At 48.4% G+C, this 20,679-nt stretch overlaps 1 protein-coding gene across 2 annotated transcripts in view; it reads right to left on the bottom strand.

The window, feature by feature from the left end:
• Window positions 1-19,878, bottom strand: part of MRAS (muscle RAS oncogene homolog) — a 41,603-nt gene extending 21,725 nt beyond the window's left edge. For both annotated transcript variants that reach the window (XM_075028730.1, XM_075028729.1), the window contains exons 1-2: window positions 19,740-19,878; window positions 19,310-19,487 (exon numbers count right to left, since the gene is read on the bottom strand). The gene's annotated coding sequence lies outside the window, so the exon portion shown is untranslated. The remainder of the gene's footprint in view (window positions 1-19,309; window positions 19,488-19,739) is intronic.
• Window positions 19,879-20,679: the final 801 nt, after the last annotated feature.

The following is a 20,679-nucleotide window of genomic DNA, read 5'->3' as shown; positions in this document are numbered from 1 at the left end:
CACCATCAACAAGCAGCATGCTTGGCTGCATAGAAACCTACAAATTCCAACTAAATCTCTCATTTTTGCTTGGAAGACCAAATTTTCTTTCTGCGTAATCCTGCTTGGGTCAGACAATCCTCACAGGCTCTTTAGGACAGAGATCCTGGCTACATTTGATGACAATTTTTTGCTTTGCCCGTGGCCAAGATTTCACTCTATCCTTCTTTACATGGCGAAGTGGCTCCGGCTGGGCAGTATGAAAGACCAATTGTTACTGACAGGGCTGGGGACAGGCCATGGATGTGAAAACCATACTCCGTTTGTGCACGATTTTTGACCTCATCACAAAACCACAAGCTACTGCTCGGCAGACAAGCATTACATCTTCATTGACATTTTGTACCAGCCTCTTTAACTTGCTGCTAAGAAGCCTCCAGCTTATCTTGCATGGAACGCTCTCCAAAGTACTAGGATAATATTTAGCCCATTGTACAAACTGTGACTCTGACCAACATGCTTATGGGTTGAATCAGGGCATTTGCTTCCCACCGATTCCAGAAGTTTTGCCATACTGTACATCTAAGCTACCAGACTGAGTATCATGTATTCTGGGGAGAACAGCAAGAAATGAACTGAACAAAAAAAAAAAAAAAAAAAAAAGAAAAGTCAAGAACTGTAGGCTGGTTTGTTAAGCACAACCCCCCACATTTTAGGTGATGCTAGCATGCACAGTCAAATACTTCTATTGAGTGTCAAAAGGCAGCAAGTTTAGATGTTTCTGCAGGGCTCTTTCTACTGCTCATGGAAACACTCCTCCTTCTACTGAGATGGCAGGTCCTGTGCTCCCAACGTGCAGGTACGCAATGCAAACCCTCCAAAAGCCAAGTACTTCAGTCCCTCTACACCTCCACCTGCCCTGATAACCAAAGAAGACAGCTCATGCCTTGACAAGATTATCATCTAAACCAGCCAATAAATCAAACCTTAAAAGAAACATATGTCACCTCCTGGAAAACATTAAACACTCCCAAAGGTGTGCAGAGCTCCACACCAGCTGGTTACGTCGCTACGGGCAAGTGCGCAAGACTTGGGCTGATTTTCATGTGTTTTTGGCAAGAGTACTGACACAGTCCTGCTCAGATGGGAGCAAGAATAAGCGTGTTTGCTGTAGATCTGACTGAGAAAATTGAAGCACAGACGTTTTTATCTATTGTCTCAATACAAAGCAGCATGTGGTAATATGCTAATAAGCTCTGATGATAATCATCTTACAATTTATATAGTTGTTTATTTTGAAGGAGCCAAGAGAAGGATCCATAACCTACGCTGACGAATGCCGTCAGGGCTCTGGTTAAGTCACTGGAAGGAGGGTGATTATTACCATCATCTTCATACGCACTGGCAAGATCTGTGTCCCGACAGCACAAGCCAGTAATGCTGAGACAGTCAGAAATGTGGCTACTTGTAGGGTAGATGGCAAGGAAAAAGAGAAGCGCTGACCCAAGAGTGTCACTGAGACTGAGCCTCCTCCGCAAAAAGGATTTTTTATGGAGGCAGAATAAACTGCATACAACCCCATTTATTTGTCTGGACATGGGGATGGAGTGGAAGGGCTGAGCTATCCCCTCAGAGCAGCCAAGTAATAGAAAAACACCAAAGACAGAGAAATTCAGTTTAGTTTGTGCAACCGGACCACCAAGCCCGAACAGGTCACCGTAACACGTAGGTAGTATATCTAATCCCCATCCTCATTGCAAAACTTGCCCTGAATGCAAGTGGGACAGATCTCAGCTTGTGTAAACCGTAATTTCTTTCCATCTGAGCAAAGGTGTGGCCACATACGACCATAATAAAATCAACCCCAGATATTTGATATTTGATGCGCTAGCACCTCTATCTCCGGTCCCAGCTCTGCTCTTCTGGAGGCAGAGCTCCCAGGGCAAAGCCATTACAGCAGGTAAATGAGCTCAGCACCAAGCCCTGGATTTGCAGGGGAGGTTAGTGCAATTAAAGACACTGGCTCCCTGACAGAGAAGCCCAGCATGACAGTGATTTACGGTCTCCATGGCAACACGCAACACAAATTGCTTAATTCTGTTATGAAACCTCAAGAAAAAGCTGCAGCAGAGTCTGCGTGGGAACCACTAGCTCCCTCCTCTGCTGCAGCTCTCCAAAACTGACAACTTTAGGGAGCTTGTGGCCGCTATAGCAATAGGCTGAGATTTAGCATATACTTAGGTATATGTATGTACGCTGACCAATTCCATCAGCCCACGGCCGAGGGAATTTTCCTGTCATCGGCTTGCTTTGGTCCATGGATAGCTCTTCACATACGCCCTGCCAGAGCTCTGCGTACCTGAAGACACCAACCTCACCTGAGGCCGAGGAAGACCATCAGCCACTGAGGCTGCCAACTACTCCTACAGTTGCAATTAATAACTCTTCCTCTGGCTACAGCTCACTTGATTACGCCCTTTTACTTGGCCCCTTTGCAAGCATTAGCAGCTCCATGCAATGCCTCCAGGGCTGAAACTCTGCAAGATTTGAACGCTTCCCTCTCTGTTCCTCTTGCAGACTGCTGGCTGCAGCCACACAACCACCATGACACACCCAGAGATGCTCGCCAGGTACCAAAATAGTTCAGCTTTATGTGTTGCAGGCAATCCCTTGGACCGGGAGCTACTGAGAACCCTTGAAACACGGGACATGCCCTTTTAGGAGGCAGCTGCCTCCCTTGAGTCATGCTGGTCAGGACCAAATGAACTTCAGGAATTTCTCCCTCAAGAAGGCATGACCGTGTCCGAAACCTTCGAGACCTAAAGGACCTGTAGGTGTATGAACAACCACCGCCAATTATTATTAAATAAAGATGATTAACTCTTAGCCAGGTTTCCTCCAGTCTGTCAGATTTCCTGCCCGGTCAATGCCTCAAAAAGGACACACCAAGCAAAAGCTGGACCGAGTGCAAGTCTTCAGTGGGAAGGCAGCATGGAAGAGATCTGTCACGTAGGAAGCCAGAGCCTGATGCCCTTTGTAGTTCTGGCCTTAAGTTGTTCAAAACCCAAGTGAAATTTCAACTCTCTGAGGTTTTCTAGTAAGGAGGATTCTGCTAGGTGAGAGCGCTCTCAACTCCCATCAGCTTCCAGGAGATCTGATGGAGCCCAGCACCTGGCAAGACCCGCACAGGAAATTACAGGCATTTCCTTTTGGAGCAGCGATCAAAGCACTATCAGATTGCTACTAAAGAGGGGGAAAAAAAGTCATAAACCAACTGTTGTTTAAAAATAAAATCCTCAGCCCAGCAATAAAGAGCTGCAACCGGTTGGGTTTAGAATTTGAGGGATGTAGCTGTGTGTCCTGGAAGTGGCCTTGTAAATTCTCCTCCAGCGCAAAAAGATGCTGTACCCCGAGGGTTGTGCTCCCTGAACTCCTCACTGGCTTCCTGTGCCTGCCAGACCTTTTCTCCTTTTCAACCCAAGATCGCATTGCCTCCCCCACAACACAGATGCTGCTCAGATTTACTGTAAGAGAAAGAAAACGCACCGGGGGAGTAATGAAGCACTTCAGATTTGCACAAAAGGCAGCTAAAGGCAGTAGCTGCCTGACGAATACTTGGTAGTTATTTCAGGAAACATGGAATTATAGTCTGAACAAATAATAATAATAAAAAGCCACGTCACTGGAAATTGCTTAGGTGGTAGGCGGTCCCCCGTCTCCCCCCGCTGCGAATCTTTAAGCGATAAGGAGCCCTCGCTGTAGCACCGAGCAGCAGCTTTCCCATAGCCAGGCTGGGCTCTGGGGCTCACTCACATTTACTTGGAAGCACATGCTTGTCGGTGTCCTGATCTGTATGTAAATGCAGCACAGCATGCATCAATCATATTGACAAATGTCATCCGAAACAAACTCTGCTTCCCTCCCCCAATTCCTCCTCCACCTCCCACAACAACTCCATCAATCTTCAGCCTGTTTCTCTCGGTGATGTAGTGCCCTTTTCAAAAGACGTAAGAAGATTCCTGTCCCTCTGACAAGCCAATAGACAGATGCAGAAACCAGACTATTATTTTTCTAATTAAAAACAACACTTAAGTCAGATTTGGGTCATCTGTAGAGTTACAGCACTGCTGCTACTGGTTTTGTAGGAGAATCCAGATATACAACCAGAAAGCAGCTACGTGAGATTCATTCCTGTATCTCTCAGAGCTCAATTAAAACTGTATGGTTTCCAGTTTAGGCGTGTCCAGTGGAGGCTGACCCAAGCCTTTTGCCAAGGCATGAGATGAGAGCATCCCTGCACAGTAACTGGGGCCTGAGGAAGTGGATGGCTCAGCTACTTTTACTTCCATCACCTCTCGTGTGTTTAAATCCACCATCCTTTTCCTTACTCATTTATTTCCAAAGCCCTCAGGAGACATCAGGGGATGACAGATTCCTGTATTACTCTTGAAAATTCTTCACTAGTGAGGCCAGGAATGCCTCTCTTATGTTATCATGGAACCAATGAAGCTGACCTAAACATACTGTAGCAAAAAAATCAGAGAGCCAAGCTGTTCCCCTGCCCTGCCCAGCCAGAGATAACACAACAAGAACGAATTTACAGTGGAGGAAGCGGCTTCGAATTCCAATAGCTGCCCTTCCTGCTCGCACAATCCCTGGAAATGGGCAGCTTCCCTCCTACATATCCCAGCCTGCTGACACACCAATAAAAAGACCCCAAATCCACTGCCCTGGGTGATTTTGCTGCTCTTATACTGCTCAGCTAGGTTTCCGAACCAATAGCCCAGAGCTGTGGCAGTGCTCGGTTTGCAGCCAGATGTTCTGCTGCCTGCATGTGGCCCTGCTGCTGGCGACACGGCCAGATGTGCATGGCACAGCCAGATGTGGACGGCACAGCCCTCCTGGCCTCAGCAAGCATTGCCTTGGGCAGGCAGAAGCAGTCCATGGGACGAATATGTGCACTGCAGCACAGAGCTGGGGGGGGGAATACTGAGCAGCGCCAAGATCTGCCCAGCATGGACTATCCTCACGGCTCTGCCCTGCCTTCTCCACCATGGAGAAGGTGACTCTAAATCCCAGAACCAGGTGGAAGGCTATTTTCCAGGCGTTTCCCAGCTCCGTGTCATTACTCTGTCACTTGGAAGACTCCAAGATCTCATCACTGGCCCAGGACCCATAACAGTCATTTTTTCCATGCATCTCCCTGCATCCCCCTGCCAAAACAAGGGGTGCTTTACAGTATCCTGACCGCACTGTGCACCCACCTCTCCACCCAGCTCCTTGATGGCTCACTGCACTGCAGTCTTATGGACATCAGGCCAGGCACAGGGCAGGCATGGCTGAGCCAATGCACAGACTCCATGGCACCCATGGATGCTTTGGAGATGGTTTATGGATAGAAAGGGTACCAGGCCATCTCATTCCAGTCACCCTCCTGCAAATCAATCAATGCATTTGGCTCCAAGTTTGTCTTCCAGTCAAGCTCAATTCAGTATTTAATGCTTTTTACATCTCCAGTGTTGCTACCGGATGTCTTTCGAGATGTAAATGGCTTTTTAAAGACTCCCTTCCCTGCTGGCAAACACACTTTGCATCTCTTCAGACAGCTGTAAAGAGCTGAAGGCTGTGAAGGTCCCTGGTAATAGCATTTCCACGAGGGGATGGGTGAATCCTATTAAGTCCCAGGCTGATGCTCCCTCTCTTGGGGCAGACGGAGGAAGGTGAGAAGAGCAGGGATCTCCAGGCTATGTCCAAAACCTGTGCTCTACTGGAAATCTTCTCCAATACTCGACTCATGACTGTCCTTTCTAGGCAAAAAGACTATTGTTGTCCATATCCTATGGAAAAAGACAGATCACCCATTCCCTCTCTGCATCCCAGTGTTCCCTGGAACTACCTGTGAGCTGTGGGGCAGCACGGGTGTTTCTGCAACACTTCTACACCCCAAGGCACAGGGCAGGCTTGTAGGGTGCTCTGTCAATTTTCCCAGGCTCCTGGATCAAGGACAGTCTTTCTAGTTCCCTGCAATCCATTTAATACTCATTTACAGGTACAGAAGAGCACAGAGCATGCTAGTCTGTGATGCTGGAGCTTTAGTAGAGCTTCACCAGTATGGACTTCAGAAGATGAAGGAACAGCCATCTCCCAGGTTCACATAAACACCATCTCCCAGGTTTACCCAAATAGGCACTTGGCAGATTTTAGGTAGAATTTCATGACTCTAAATCCCAGAACCATGTGGAAGGCTATTTTCCAGGCGTTTCCCGTGTCCGTGTCATTACTCTGTCACTTGGAAGACTCCAAGATCTCATCACTGGCCCAGGACCCATAACAGTCATTTTTTCCAGGCTCGTTACAGTGTCTGCCAAGAGCATGAGCCTCTTATTTACATACAACGTGCTGGGGAGGCGACTCTGTACTTGGCAAATCCAATGGGTTTGTCTGAAAGAGGAGTGTTGGCAGAGCTGGGGGCCGTGTACCAGGGTAAGGAGCCGGGGGGGGGGCTGCGCTGCCCCCTCCTCTGCTCTACACGTGGTGATGCGCAGCTCTGCGAAGCCACAGCGTCCCCACAAATCTGCCTGAGGACAAGGTGCCCGTGCTCCGCCAGCAACCCAGCCACGTGCCAGGCCAGCCCCAGCGCCTCTTCTCAGCCCTCACCTTTGGCAACCTCCTTGACTGTCAGCTCCCTCCCTGCTGTCCTCCTCCCGCTCCCTGCCAGCCCGGGCAAGCCCTCCCGGTGGCAAACGCATACCTTGACACTCAGACCCGTGGGCAATTGGCAAAACCACGCTTGAGGAACAGAGTTTACCCATGCATGATTCAAGTCCTCCCTCCTATTGTGTGCATTCACCCTGCCAGCACTGGAGAGAAGCATCCCACGAGGACACCCCTTCAGAAAAGACATACCGGGCTCCCAGCCGGTGCTGCTCAGTACCTGCACTTTGCTGTTGAATGCTCAAGTTTCTTCTCACACATCACGAGTGGATGATACCACATATCAGAAAGCAGCAGCTGAAAATCAACGCATCTTTGAAAGCACCCTATGGGTCGGTAGACCCAACTTTAGACCCCTGTGGCCACCCCTTACCCTCCAGTTTCAGCACAGACCTCCATCAGGATACCCTGAGCCTGGTTCCTTCTATGCTGAATCTAAACCTTCTGCCTCAACTTTTAAGTCACTCAACTTGCAGCTGCGTGGGAGGGTATATATGTACATTCATTAACACTTCCATTATGCCCCGTGGTTTGGCAGGTGGTGCTGCATTATGGATTTAAACAGTGCCAGCAAGCAAGTCTACAGCACTTCACTGGATTAGCATGCTATGGGAAATCATACCTCAGAAGTGTTTTGCACTCTCGTGAAGCACCTCCGATGAACAAGGCAACAGCAGGGCTCCAACTACCACTACCTCTGTGCAATCACATCAGAAATTCACTCACAACTTCAGGAAAAGATAAACCCCCCTCAAAAATCAATTGCCATTTAGGAAAAAAAAAAGAAAAAAGAAAAGAAAAAGCAACAGCAGAGTCTCTTCCCAGTTAAAGGAAAAAGGAGAGGCACACCCTCTGCTGCCATTGCCACAAAGCATCTTTCACCAAAGAATACCATCTTCTGCTTTTGCCCTATAAACTGGTTCTACCATTCATGGAAGAAACACTCCACACAAGGTTACACTGATTTCAGAAGTCAGCCTTCAAGGTACTCAGCCTCCCAGTGCCCCATGCCAAAGATGATGCTTTCCATCTAATGATCAGGCTGGCATTAACAGATTTCCAGAAACTGTGATGCTGGATTCCCCAAAGAGATGCTGTCCCAGAGGGATGAGGAGATGTGCTGGGCTACAGCCAACCCACCGAGACCTCCCTCCCCGCAGCATCGCAGACAGCAAACACACCACTCGGTATTGGCAAAGGGGTGGATAAGGACCTTTGATGGGACAAGAGGATAAAAAAGGTTGTTTAAACACCGGTATCACCACATTGCTTATCATTTACTGGGGCTGGACACACTCACTTTTCCTTAAATGCGAGTGGTACTATGTGCAGTTGTACCTGCAGTGGTACAGAGCACTGGCTCCCAAAAGTGTACAGGACTTCTGCTTTACCTTGGCAATGGGAAGGGTCGTTTCACAGGTAAGACCACGTATGAACTGAACAAAGTTTCCAAGTCTAAATTATTGAGGTCAAATGAAGAACTACTTTCAAAGAAGAATTCCCGGTCCTTGATTAGCTCTTCCAGAGCATCGTTTTGGTTCAATTACCCTGCTCTCCTGTTTGAACAGGTTTCCTTGCTCATATTCTCCTGAGTTTCAACCCCCTACAGATGTTGGCGGAGAAGTTTCATAGAAATGTTTAGGCTCTGCCATCAGAGCCTGGAAAGATCTGTTTTTAACTTCCATCCACCACACAGCTGTGAAGTACAGCTATGCTGCTGCAAAGTCACAATGGAGTCAAGACATCAAGGTCTTTTCTCAAAAACAGTGGGACAGAGTGTTATGGTAGATCTCTCATACCATTCCTATGCCTGTGTAGTTCCATTACTTTTAAACGCCAAGCAAAGAGATGCTAGCCTTGGTCTTGGCAACTCAGGTGAATCTCTCATTTGCGTCATTTTACAGAGCAGACTCACAGAAAGAGCAAGAAATTTGGATTTAGCCCTTCATTGAACTGCTGGGCTCTCCCTAACGGACATTTGCTCCACATAGAGGTCTTTTTCACATGCTTCAGTACATTCAAGGACACTGCAAAAATAAAATTTGAACAGAAAGACAACTGTAGATATCCTTACGTTTTATCTTGACCTTGTGAGGTATAACACAACAGGGGATGGTTTACCCTGATGGTGTCTTGACATGTTTCTGCATAAAAAAATCTCTCTATTAAAGGCACAGATAGAGATGGCATGGATTGCAGCCACTTGAAAAAAAAAAAAAAAAGCCCCAAAGCATTAAGGGCTGGTAAGGGACAAGATTACTTTCATCCTGCCACAGCATGTTTCAATTTAACCACTGCATCTCTCAGCACTTTTGGTTCATATTCTTTTACCACACAGAGACACAAGTTTGGTACACGCCCAGCCTTAGAAAGGGGAAATGGTATTTTTGGTCATCGGCTCCACCCACCGTGTCCACCCACCCCTCCACTCACCAAGGCTTTTGAAGTGCACCGGTCTCGATCAGGAGCGAGAGCACGTTAGCCTGGGGTCAGGAGGGCTTGGGGAGCCGGCGCGCTCCTGAGCTTGGGAGACATTTTGGGAGCTTGCTGGGGCCAAGCGGCTTTGTCAGCAAGTCCCTCACCTCCCGCTGCCTGAGAGGACACCCTGCCCAGAGCTGCCTGCCCCTCTGCCCCCACCATGGACCCTAGCAGGCACTGCCTCACCTCCTTCCCCAGCTCCTCATTCCCTGCCTTGAGGGTGGCAGACCTCCACCCACCGCCCAAGCTCAGCAACCCCTCACCACTTCGACTTAGACAACTGCTCTTTGTACCTTCCCACATCTCGGCTAGACCCATCCACCTCTGTGAGCCATCCCAAGCCCATGCAAACTGCAACTACTCTTATTTTTCTCTATTTTTTTTTACCCCCAAACAGATGAGACAATCTGGCCTCCAAATCAGACAATTGCTCCCAGTGTTTTGTGCAGCAAAAGGATTTATTCTTACACTGCACAAAACCAAACAGATGCTTCAACGCAGGATATGCCTGAAAACACAATTTTGCTGCTTTGCTTCGACAACCTAACATTTATTCACATATTCTTGTGAGGCTGGTATGTAAACAACAGGGAGTAACTTGCTGTGCTCAGGAGACCTTAGAATAAGAGTTGTATTTCTCTGCCCTCCCGGATGCAGTAAGTCGTCCTCCCGAGGTTCAAAGAGTTTCTGAAGCTCGTAATTTAAAAATCCAAGGAGTAAAAATGGGTTGCTGGAGATCTTTACCAACAGAAAAGTAGATTGAAATTGTTCTGTTATTTAATAATTCAAATCCCAGATGCTTAATTAAACAGTCTTGCTGCATTGCAAAAAGAATAAGAAATTATATATCCCCTTGGCTAACTTTGCTGATGAACATGAAAGACTTTTCATGCTCCGCAGCCATTCAGTCCAAGTCAAACTTTTGAAGATGGACTTAATACTCCATAGGTAAATCTCATGTAGCAAACCACTTGCTGCTCACAGGACAGGGGTGATGCAGCATCTTATCAGTATCTCTGCGCTGCACGGAGCCATTTTGCAGAATGCACAGAGGAAACGATGCTCAGCAGAGCATTTTAACAGAGCATTCGGTCTCTCTTCAGACCAGACCAAACCTCAAGAAAAGCAAATGGTTCACTCAGCTCCTCATGCCTGCTATTTTGCCTGTTTGCAGATCAAATTTGAAAGCATCCACAGGATGTGGAGGAAACAGAGAAGGCTCTCTCCAAGCTCTCTGCCCTTAAGCTACAAAATATTTTCTGAGGGAAGAGCTGCAAGGACTCTTTCAAGTCCACCTCATTGCTACGGTTCATCGTAACCTTCGGACTTTTAATTCAGAGCTACGATCCGTCACCAGCTACCACCAAGGTCTCTTCAGGTGGAAGTGAAGCAGGGCACGCACAGGATGGGCTCAGACGATACTCGCCTTGTTCTCAAAGGACGGTTATGTCAGACGTAGACTTGTGGCTAGGCGGGGACCTTAACAGCAAGATCACACGCTACTCTGAGAGCTACATGGCATTACTTGGCGTTACACTGTTGTTTCACAAAAACAATTCGCAACAGCTCAGGGTTTTCCCAGAGCACTGGGGCATGTCTCCTCCTCCGCTGAGGTTAGCTGGGGACTCTTGTCCCCACCAAACGCCAGCAGCCATCAAACCAACCTCCAGTCTGCAACTGCAGCTCAGCTGCTAGCACTACTGAGCCAAAGGGATTCCTTCCGTGACCTCCCCCTTCCCAGTTCATCGCCCCACAGCACAAGCTGTGTGAACGCCCTTCATGACTCTCTGGGATTGAGTGCTGGGTACTGAATGACTTCTTCCCAAAGAGTCCTACCTTATAGGTATAGGTGTTCCCCACCCAGCAAGTCTTGTACTTAGACTGGTGGCGCTCATACTTCCATACCATGTTTTACACAAGACATTAGCTACATATTTTCTGAAGATCACGATCTCTGCTAAATTGCCAGCTGTCTATGCAGACCACTCAAGAGCCATCTGGGTATGTTAAGTACAGATGACAGACCTGATAACAGTGTCTGGATGTGCCTGAAAGATTAAATTCCATCTGCATCCTGTTACTTTTTGTCATTTCATACCTTTTTAGAGTCTTTCTGTGTCACAACAACCAACTGGTAAAGAGCTTATATCTCAAGCTCACAAACTTACAGAAGAAAATCCTCTAAATGCTTCTTTGGAGTGACCGGGTGCCTGGAGACATGCTACAGTGGGAAGGCCAGTTCAAGAAAAAAACGGATGGGATTCCCACTACACTAATGTCCATTAACATCCTTTTAGTTTGGGTTGGGTGGGGTTTTGTTCCAGCTATTGTATATCGGACTCACCATTAAGCTTTGTGCTTTCAGCAATGCAAATACAAGATCCCTATTCAAAAGTTTTTCAACCCCTCTTACATTTGCAAGATGAGCAAGTATTTGTTTCCACAAACCAGAACCAGCCTTATACTACTACAGCCTTTTCTCTTTACCAGTGTACCCCTCAAAAATATATTGAAGGAAGCTTAAACATGCACATTTTCATCCTGATATGACCAATTCTTAAAAAAAAAACCCCTAGCAACAAACAAAATGCCCAATAAACCTGAAGATTTCAGTTTAATAATTATTTTCTGCTCGCTTTGAAAACTCCTCTTCTCAAGTAAGTGGGCAAAACAGAGGAGCTGCAGAACACCTTGCTGTTACCAAATCTGCATTTTCCCGGGCACATCGCGCTGTCTGGGTTTGTTCACAGCGAGTCCATCTCCATCCTCTGTTCTTGGCCCACCCAGCAGTGAAACCCCAGTCCCAGACGTTCCTCTACCTGTGACTGGAGCTGAGCCATGCTGGCAAGCAGGCACCTGGAAAGCTGAATTCACTGGCACTCTCAAATAGAACGCTATTTCATTACGGAACTTTTAAATAAAAGAAACAAACAAACCCCAACACATGCACTTCATAATTAAGTGCAAGCCAACTGAATGAGCGTCAAGACGTGCCATAAGCGTGTACCGCCACAGACCCCTGATCTTACTTCTCTTTGGGACCACAGCTCTTGTAGAGGAGAGGGCAGAAGCTGAGATGTGCCCAGGCTCTGCCTGCTCCCGTGGTGCTGTAGGCATGGCTTGGGAGGCACAGGGACACCCATCCCCTGGCTGTGACCAAGGGGTGACTCTCCAGCAGAGGAGCAGTAACCGCTGGCAGGGGAAAACCTCTGCTGCAACCTGCGGCTCAGCGAGCTGCCGCCCGAGCCCGGGGAAGTCGACAGCACTGAGCGCTCCCAGATTTTTCAAGAAGAGTATTTCATGGTAACCAGCACAAGGTAAATGATATGGGCCCCGAGAGAGGCACAGCATGACTTACAGCTGACTTCAGCGGGCTTTAGTTTGATCCGTAAATCCTCTAGACACTTCACAAAAGTATTGCTCAACTCCCGCTGCCTTCAGCCTCACAAGAGGTAGACATAAATACTTAGCATTAGCATAGCTCCCCATGACTCATTTTTTCTCCTTTTTAAATATAGCATCCCATAAATGTGGATATATTCTGAGCAATAAAACTCATATTGTTACTGTTCACCATGCAACCAAAACAAAAAATTCCTCCCAAAAACCTCCTCCTGCCAGCTTTGTGACAGCTTCCTCCCCCAAAACCGAAACACTGGTGCCCCTCACAAGGCCAGGACAGAGCAAAGGCAGCTCTCCTCCATCAGGGAGCCGAGGCAGCACAGGGACATGGCACAGTGGCAGCAGATGTGGAGCCAGCGGCGGGGCAGATGGCTTCATCATCAACCCAGCCACTCACATCAACTTTATTAAAAAGAGCAGAGCTGGCTCTGGGCACAGGAGGAGCAGAGATTTGCCCAGAGGAATGGAGTTTCAATTGCCATGAAGCGGCCTGTGCCAGCATCAGGGAAGCTGGGCTCGCTGAAGAAATGGTGGAGGCATCTCTAGCTGGGAGATGCTCCCCATTCCCCATCTTACCTCCAGACATATATCATCTTCCTCCCTCCATCACCAAGCTTGAGCTTTCCTCCTTAGAAAAGCCCAACCCCACTTGCCCAGCCACAGAAACGCCCCAAGCTGCCTCAGAAGCACATAGGAGGAACCTGCTGGGAAGAGCATGGACTAGAGCTCGGTGGTTTTCATGGGAACTGAGACCCAGTTTCAGCACCCTCGTGCCTGTCCTGCTGCAGACTTTCCTGTGTGATCCTGTGTGCTGCATTTAGCTTTACTGAATGCTCCAGTTCCCCAGCTGTACAAGTGAGATAAATAGTAGGTCCCTATCTCACAGGTATGTTGCGAAAGAAATGGATTTTGCATTACAAGTGTTACAGGAATGCTTTAAAAATTGCACAAGTACAAAGACTAATCCATCATGCTCAAAAAGAAACCCAAGATTGATAGCAAATTTAAGTCTTACCTACACAAACATAAATAGTAGAGTATGCAAGACTGTTTTCTTAGTTTATTCATTTCTTCTGATAACCATGTTTGCCCTGGTGACCCAAACAGTTCCAGTCACAAGTTGTTTGAACTCAGTGCACCAAATCATGTCTGGAGAAATGCATGATTTACTCTGTCTACAGTGACGGCCGAGACATCAGTCTTCCTCCCAGCCGTCCTAAAGACATAGCTGAAAATACATGCTCACATCCATCCTGCTGTCAGGTGACTGAAGAGTATACAGTTTTACATCTTGGACCTCTCTAGCAAGACTACCCATGAGAATCTATTTTCCACGGTATTTTTCTAATTGTTTCTTCAACCTCCTTATTTAATATCTGAAATGAGCGGAGTGGCAGAGCTGCCACACTCATCCTAGAAACTATCATTTTAAAGACATGATAACAGAAGCCTTTTCTTAAAACTTCCAGGAGCATGTGTGGCTTAAAAAGCTGATACTTGTTTAAAATAATGACTAAGACTCTTAGGAATCTAACTCCCAAAGTCACACAGGTAGTTTTGAATATGTTACCCTTTTAGAATAATTATGCCATCAAAGTTCCAGTCAAGAGCTGATGAGCGTTACTAATATATGCTGATGAGTGAGCCTGTAAGTGAAAGACCTTCTTGCTTTATTTACACTCCAGTAAATCAGAAAGCACACCAAGACTTATTTTCACATACAAGAGTAACGGACCTGACCCCAGGAGATACTTAGCAGGGTTAACCCACAGCCCAGGGAGCAGGTTTATTGTAATCTGGCTGCAAGCTGATGCAGTTGTACTTGTTTTCACTGGAGATGATGGAGACTTGGAGCAGCTGGTTGGTCTTCAGTGGACTAACAACAGTCACTACATAAACCCGTGGTAATGATCAAACATGGTGGGCCAGACAAGTCACCACTCAGATGCAAAATAGTGCCCAGAAGTCCTCAGTGACACTCGTCTCTAGACCAAGAACTAGGCAGAGGCAGTCAAGAGTTGGCAATAACCAAACAGAGAGAGCAGAGATCAGCAAACCATGTGGGGGCATTTCCCCCACCTTTGCAAAACTACATAGATTTTCCCCTCCATGACATGAAGCGCCCACTTCAGGTAGGTTTAGCAAGTTAATATGGGAATGAGGACTGTTGTACATCCGAAAGAGAGGCTTTGTATGAAACTATGTGGAATTTGCAGCAACAAAGAAGGCTTAGATAGTGAAGGGCTGAGAGGGATGAAGAAAGAATAAACCATTTTTACCACACTGCACAAAGTTATATACTTGTTACAACATTCTTACCAGAAGCAGACCTGAAAAAGAAGGCAAGGCAGGCATTATGTTATCTGGGAGAAGGTGAAGGGGTATCAGCACGCTTTTTAAGCTGCTGTGTAGTAGTGGTAGAAGAAAGTACAAGAAAGTAGTTCAAGATTTTAATCTCAAGCCCATCAATGGTAAACAAATTCTGAGGCAAAAAAGATTTAGCCAAAAATTAATAAGAAACCTCAGTTGTAGAAGCACTGAGCAATTCTGCAGGTCAGTTCTGGCCAGAAGCAAAGCAGCAAGAAGGGGAATGCAATCCCAGGGTATCTCAGATACTTAGATGCCTTCTGAAGTATCTCAGCATTTACTGTGTTCATGGTCCCAACAAAGAAGAAACTCCTACCACACCATTTTAGAAAGAAGAAAAGTAGGCTCAGTGAGAAGCAGACTCACAGTTATGGGTATCTATAAGAGTTGCTGACCTTAGCCAACCCGCCTTTGGGCAGCCTGTGACAGAGAAGGTACCTGGAAGCAGGATTCTCATCTCTTCCGCTAGCTCCAGCCATTGGACTGGTCTCTGACGAAACCTATATGTCTGTGAAGCACTAACCACCGCTTACTGAAGAATTAGTGTCTGAAGCAGTAGAACTAGCAGAAGAGTCAGTAATAAGTACTGTAAGTACTATAAGTACAGCCAACCACTTAAAAATATCATTAACCTCCCCCAACCCTGCCCCCACCTCCTCCTTCAATCATTATTTCAGGAGACATATTTTTGTATAATTATTTCATCATCTAAGAACAGGTGGCCAGTTCGGCATATCTCTATGCAAGACTTCCATAAGTATTACTCCTCCACTGACTTTTTCCTCACATATACATGCATGCATGGATCAGCAATTGCTCCACTACATTCTCAAATGGAGAATAAGAGAGTCATAAATCTCAAAAAATGAGTACGCCAAAAAATTCAGTATCTGAAGTTACAGCTGTTCATTTCTCCTCTCTGTTCAGAAAGAGCCAGTCGTGGCTTATTGCAGATGTTATTGAAGTTGATGGGCTTGCTCTGGATTTACATTGGATACAAACACTCAGGATGTGACCCACTGGAGCACTGGACCTTCGTTTCCCCATGGAGAAAAATACAGCCAGTGACATTCAAGTAGAACAGGAAGGCTGTACTCGCCTCCCCACTAAGTATCTTCTGTCAAGTCCCTCTGTAGGCAACAACAGGAGAAAGAAGCAATAACTCCACCAAGGAGTGGGCTAACATTCCTCCCATCTGCCAGTCCCACGCTCATTCTGTTTTCACTTGGACCAAATCCTCCCAAGCCCTTCTGCTTTATACTTCATTAAACTTGGGTGCCTCAGACACCAAGAATAACATTGATGATCTTGGAAAGGTCACTTTCAAGGCACATTTCCATATCTCAACACCACTCCTCTTCCTCAGCCCTGTCTATAGTACTGTCTCGGAAGCCTGAAAATGAATTCCATATTTTCCATATTGAATCTGTCCCCCCAACCCTGATCTCCTTATTTATGACACTAAAAGCTTATGCAAACACCGCCATCACGCAAAAACACTCTCCCCTTCGTTCCTGGGGATTCATGTTAATATTCTCCATCTCCAGAGTCCGGAGATGTGTCAAGGGCTGCATGTTCCCATGCTGAGGCGCAACCCCTCCTGCCTCCACCTCTGCAGGTAAGAGAGATAAAGGGATGCGCAGTCATGGAGAAGTTACAACGCTGAGGCAAGGGCAGCTCCTGCGCATAGGGGCACTACACCGCACCAGAGGCCCCGTGCAGGCTGCAAAGGCTGAGCGAGGCTGGAGCGAGGAGCCACCAGGAGCGACAGCATGGCTGGAGAAGTGCAAAGCAAACAAAGCAAACAGGCAAAACCAAATTAAGACTGGTCCAGTTGAAGTCTGGAGCCTAAAACTTTCATCGTTTAGACAGACAGATTCATCCTAATGAATTGACTCACCTGCACCCAACAGGTCAGCAGGGATGCCCACGCTGGTAACTGCAGGAGGTAGGTGGAGGCTCTTGGCTTGAACCCAGCCACAAAAAATAGGTCACACCCAAAGAGGGAAGTTCAAAAGGAAAGGGCAGAAATGAATGAAGCCAAACAGCTTTCCTCAAGGAGCGCTCCAGAATTAAGAGCAGAAGGCAGTAGAGTTTCTGCCCTGAAGGTATCAACAGTGAAACACCACTGGTAGCACATGGCGCAAGCTAAAGGGCCATGCAGGTCTTCGGTACAGGACACTGTTCCTGTCTGCACTTAAAGAGCAGCTCTGAGGAACCACAGCATGATGTCAAGAATAATGATTCATCACATTCATTTTTCCTATATCCACTTGTCCTTATGGTGCCCTCCTGTAGTACTTTGCCAATGACAACACCAGCTTATGTACAGGGCTTATCCTCCTCCTTCCAGTGCCCAAATGCCATGTCTCTCTCAGTGCCAAAAAGTGTGCGGAGAGAAGGAAAGAAGTCCTCTCTAATCACCAGATGATACAGTTTTATTCCTCCTTTTTGTTAGCCTCAGTCCTAGTTTAAGAAAAAAAAATACCCAACGCAACACATACCAAAAACTCCCCCCCCATAAATAAGGCAAGCTTTGTTTCTGTAATTCTTAGTTCCTCTGCAAAAAATTTTGAGCTTGTGAAAAAAAACACCAAAACTTCAATAAATAGAAACTGCCTTTCACATAATTTCTGAAAACAGATGCTGGGCCAGCTCTGACCCTGGTACAGCTGCTCTGGTTCGGGAGTCATGCTGGTGGGGTGTTTGGCCCTCTGCAATCTGGGCTACACGCTCAATTGTATGGGATATCTCCTGGAATGGAGGACCAAAATCAAAGGAAGTCAAACAAATTGATGCAGAACTATAATATGAAGAACACTTATTCTTCTACATGCACTAGTATTTTTAAAGAGATACTGTCAGCTTTGTATTTTCAGACTCCAGTACGTAGAAAGAAATCCTGTCTCTATTAGGCAGTCCAAAGCTATGCTACCGAGAGGTGGTTTTTTTGAACCGATTACTTCATAATTTCCTAGCCACACCCTTGCTCTCTCTTATCTTCTAGTTTTTCTTAAATTAATAGACCCCATTTTTGCAATGCCCCTAACAGATTCAGAGCAACACACACCTTTCATAAAGAGGAATAATGACAGCTGACCCATGCAGTTTTAGGCCTTCGAAATGCATCTGTCTTGTGCAGAAAGGGCCTGAGCTAACCGGATAATTTCACAGTGGAAATTCAGAAAGCACATCTATATCCAGGTATGACTACAGAGTTGGTGTGCTTGTTCTTAGTACCAACTACTGTATGAACAACCGTTTCCAGGTAAGACATAAATAGAACGTTTCCAGTCAGTAGCATCCCTTTAAGCCTGCTACCAAGATCTGAACTTAGATGACTTAAGATACCTAAGGAGTTGGTGGCTTAGATTTTTACACTTTCATAATATCAGGCGACTAAATGTGGAAAAGTGCCTGCTGATGGGTGCGGAAGGGCTGCAGCTACCTGTGCTGAGGGAGAGCCTCACACACGGGTCAGGACTCCACTGGGTGCTCTGCTCCTCTAACAAAACCCCAGCCTCTACTCTGAGCTGCCACGGTGTAAAGTCCCAGTTTGTTGCATAAACCCTCCCAGCTCGACAGGGAGGGTTACCAGAGCAGCCAAGCGCGGGATGCTGAGAGTGGTCCACCCAAGGTCTAACTCTTAACTTGCCCCTCAACTTGCAGCCAGCGTGGCTTTTTCTTAGTTTCTCGTCTGGGAAGCAAGCTTTTCTAAACAGTGTTTCTAGGGCTCTTGAGCCATTTAAAAAAAAAAAAAAAAAAAGTTGTAAGTTTTCTTTCTATACGCTGGCAATCCCAAGCACAAGAGCTGAAAAGTCCTTGTCCTTCAGCTGTGGTTCAGTTAATTTTCTTAAAACAGAGAAAAAGCAAAACCAAAAAAAAAAAGACCCAAACCCTCCTCCTCTCCTTGTTTCTTTGTAATTAAAGACAGTATCTGTCTCTTTCTTCTAAAAGTCCAGGAAGTAACTCAAACACATGAATCTGGAAGCTTTCACGAAGTATTTAGTGTCCAAGAGCAGTTTTAATATAAGGTAAGAAATCTTGCAATACACAGATCAGAAGAGGCAAGGGGTAGGAAAGTAGAAGCTCAGCGTGGCTCTGATTCTGCTGCGGGGGGGAGGAACCCCAGACACACAAAAAATCCAACAACCCTTCAGCTCAAGATCTTGCATTACAACTCGGGGTGACCCCCTCTCCCCACCACGCACCCCGAAGACAACGTGAAACCCACGGCGGTGCAAACCCTCGCTTTCTATAAGCCCTTTTCCCAGCTTTCGGCAGGGAGGGAAAGAAACCCCCCCCACCCCGGACACGACAAGCCCACCGCCGCCGCGCAGCGAGACCCGGCGCCCCGAAGCGACCGTACCGTCCCAAGCCCGGCGTCTGGCGTTGCTGAGAGCGGCGGTTCCGCGGCGACAGTCGGCGACAGCCCTTTCTTCCCGACCCCGATCTCCGGCCCGAGGGAAAAAGCGGCGGTGCCCCGGGGAGCGCTCCTCCTGGCGGGGCTCATGCCAGAGCGCGGCACCGCATTTCACCGGGGGTTACTGGGGGAAAAGAGGAAAGGGGAAAGCCCCGCCGGCGGTTACCGCTGGGGTGTCACGGCGATCCCACCCCTCCCGCGGCGCTTTCCACGCGTGGGGCGCCGCAACTCCTGGCGGCGCTACCCCGCACCCCCTCGCTTCGTGGCGGGGGGGGTGGGGTGCGTGTGGAGAAGCAAACCGAACTGCGGTTTATGGCTTTTGGGTCCCCCCGCCCCAAAAGCGCCACCCAGCCCCGAGCCCTCCAGCCCCGCTCACCCGGGGCCGCGCCCTCAGCGCCCGCCCATGCCCGCCGAGAGGCGCCCGCCGCCGGGCAGCCCCGCCGGCCCCCGCCCGCTCCCTCCTTCCCCGCCGGCCCGGGCCGGGGAGCCCGCAGCCGGCCATCCCTTATATCGCCGCGGCGGCTGCTATAAATAGCCCGGCCCCGCCGGCGGGGGCCGGGCCGGGTGCCGCCGGCGGGGGTTTCTCGGCGGCGGGGACCCGCCATCACCTGCGGCTGGGTGACGGCCACCTATTTCTTCACTTTTGACTCGTTTTGATGCCGCGGGGCGGCGGCGCGCCTCCCGGTGCTGGTGGTGGTGGGGGGGGAACGGTCCCGCCGACCCCCGGCGCGGCAATGGGCCCGTCCGCCGCAGCCGCCGCCGCCGCGTTAAGGTGGAGCGGGCGGCGGTACCTTAAGCCGCTCAGGGCGGCCGGTGCGTCGCCTCTCCCCGCCCGGCACCCCGGAGGAGGAGTTTTGGGGGGTTTGTGGCTGAAAGGGAGCGGAGCGACCCTGCGGGCCGCGGGGGTCTGGGCAGCCACCAGCAAACGGGGCGGGGGGGTCGGGGTGGGGGACGTGGAGAAGGGCTACTCGGCGGGGGCTGCTTGGCGGATGGGGCAGCAAGCGGAGGGCACGGGATTGTACAAATGCGGTTCGTGCCCCATGGCACACGCTATGCCACGGGGGACCGGCTCCTACACGCGCGCACACACATGCTTAAATTCATACTGAGTGCGAGGAAGCCGTATCGACTTTTGTCGCAATAACAGAATTTGTGTTTAACGCGCCAGGGCTCATCCCAGACGGGACTCCAAGGAACACACCGGCAGTGGTTACTTTTCCTTCTTCTCCTTTGTGCCCTTGGTGCTGGGAGACAGAAGCAAAGCAGCGCTCCACACGTCACCGGCAGACTCCGCTGCCGCCTCGCACCTTCCCCTC

This window comes from Buteo buteo, chromosome 5 (assembly GCF_964188355.1).
Source record: "Buteo buteo chromosome 5, bButBut1.hap1.1, whole genome shotgun sequence".
NCBI lineage: Eukaryota > Metazoa > Chordata > Aves > Accipitriformes > Accipitridae > Buteo > Buteo buteo.
The sequence above is the reverse complement of the archived record's forward strand: the minus strand, read 5'-3'. Positions and strand labels throughout refer to the sequence as shown.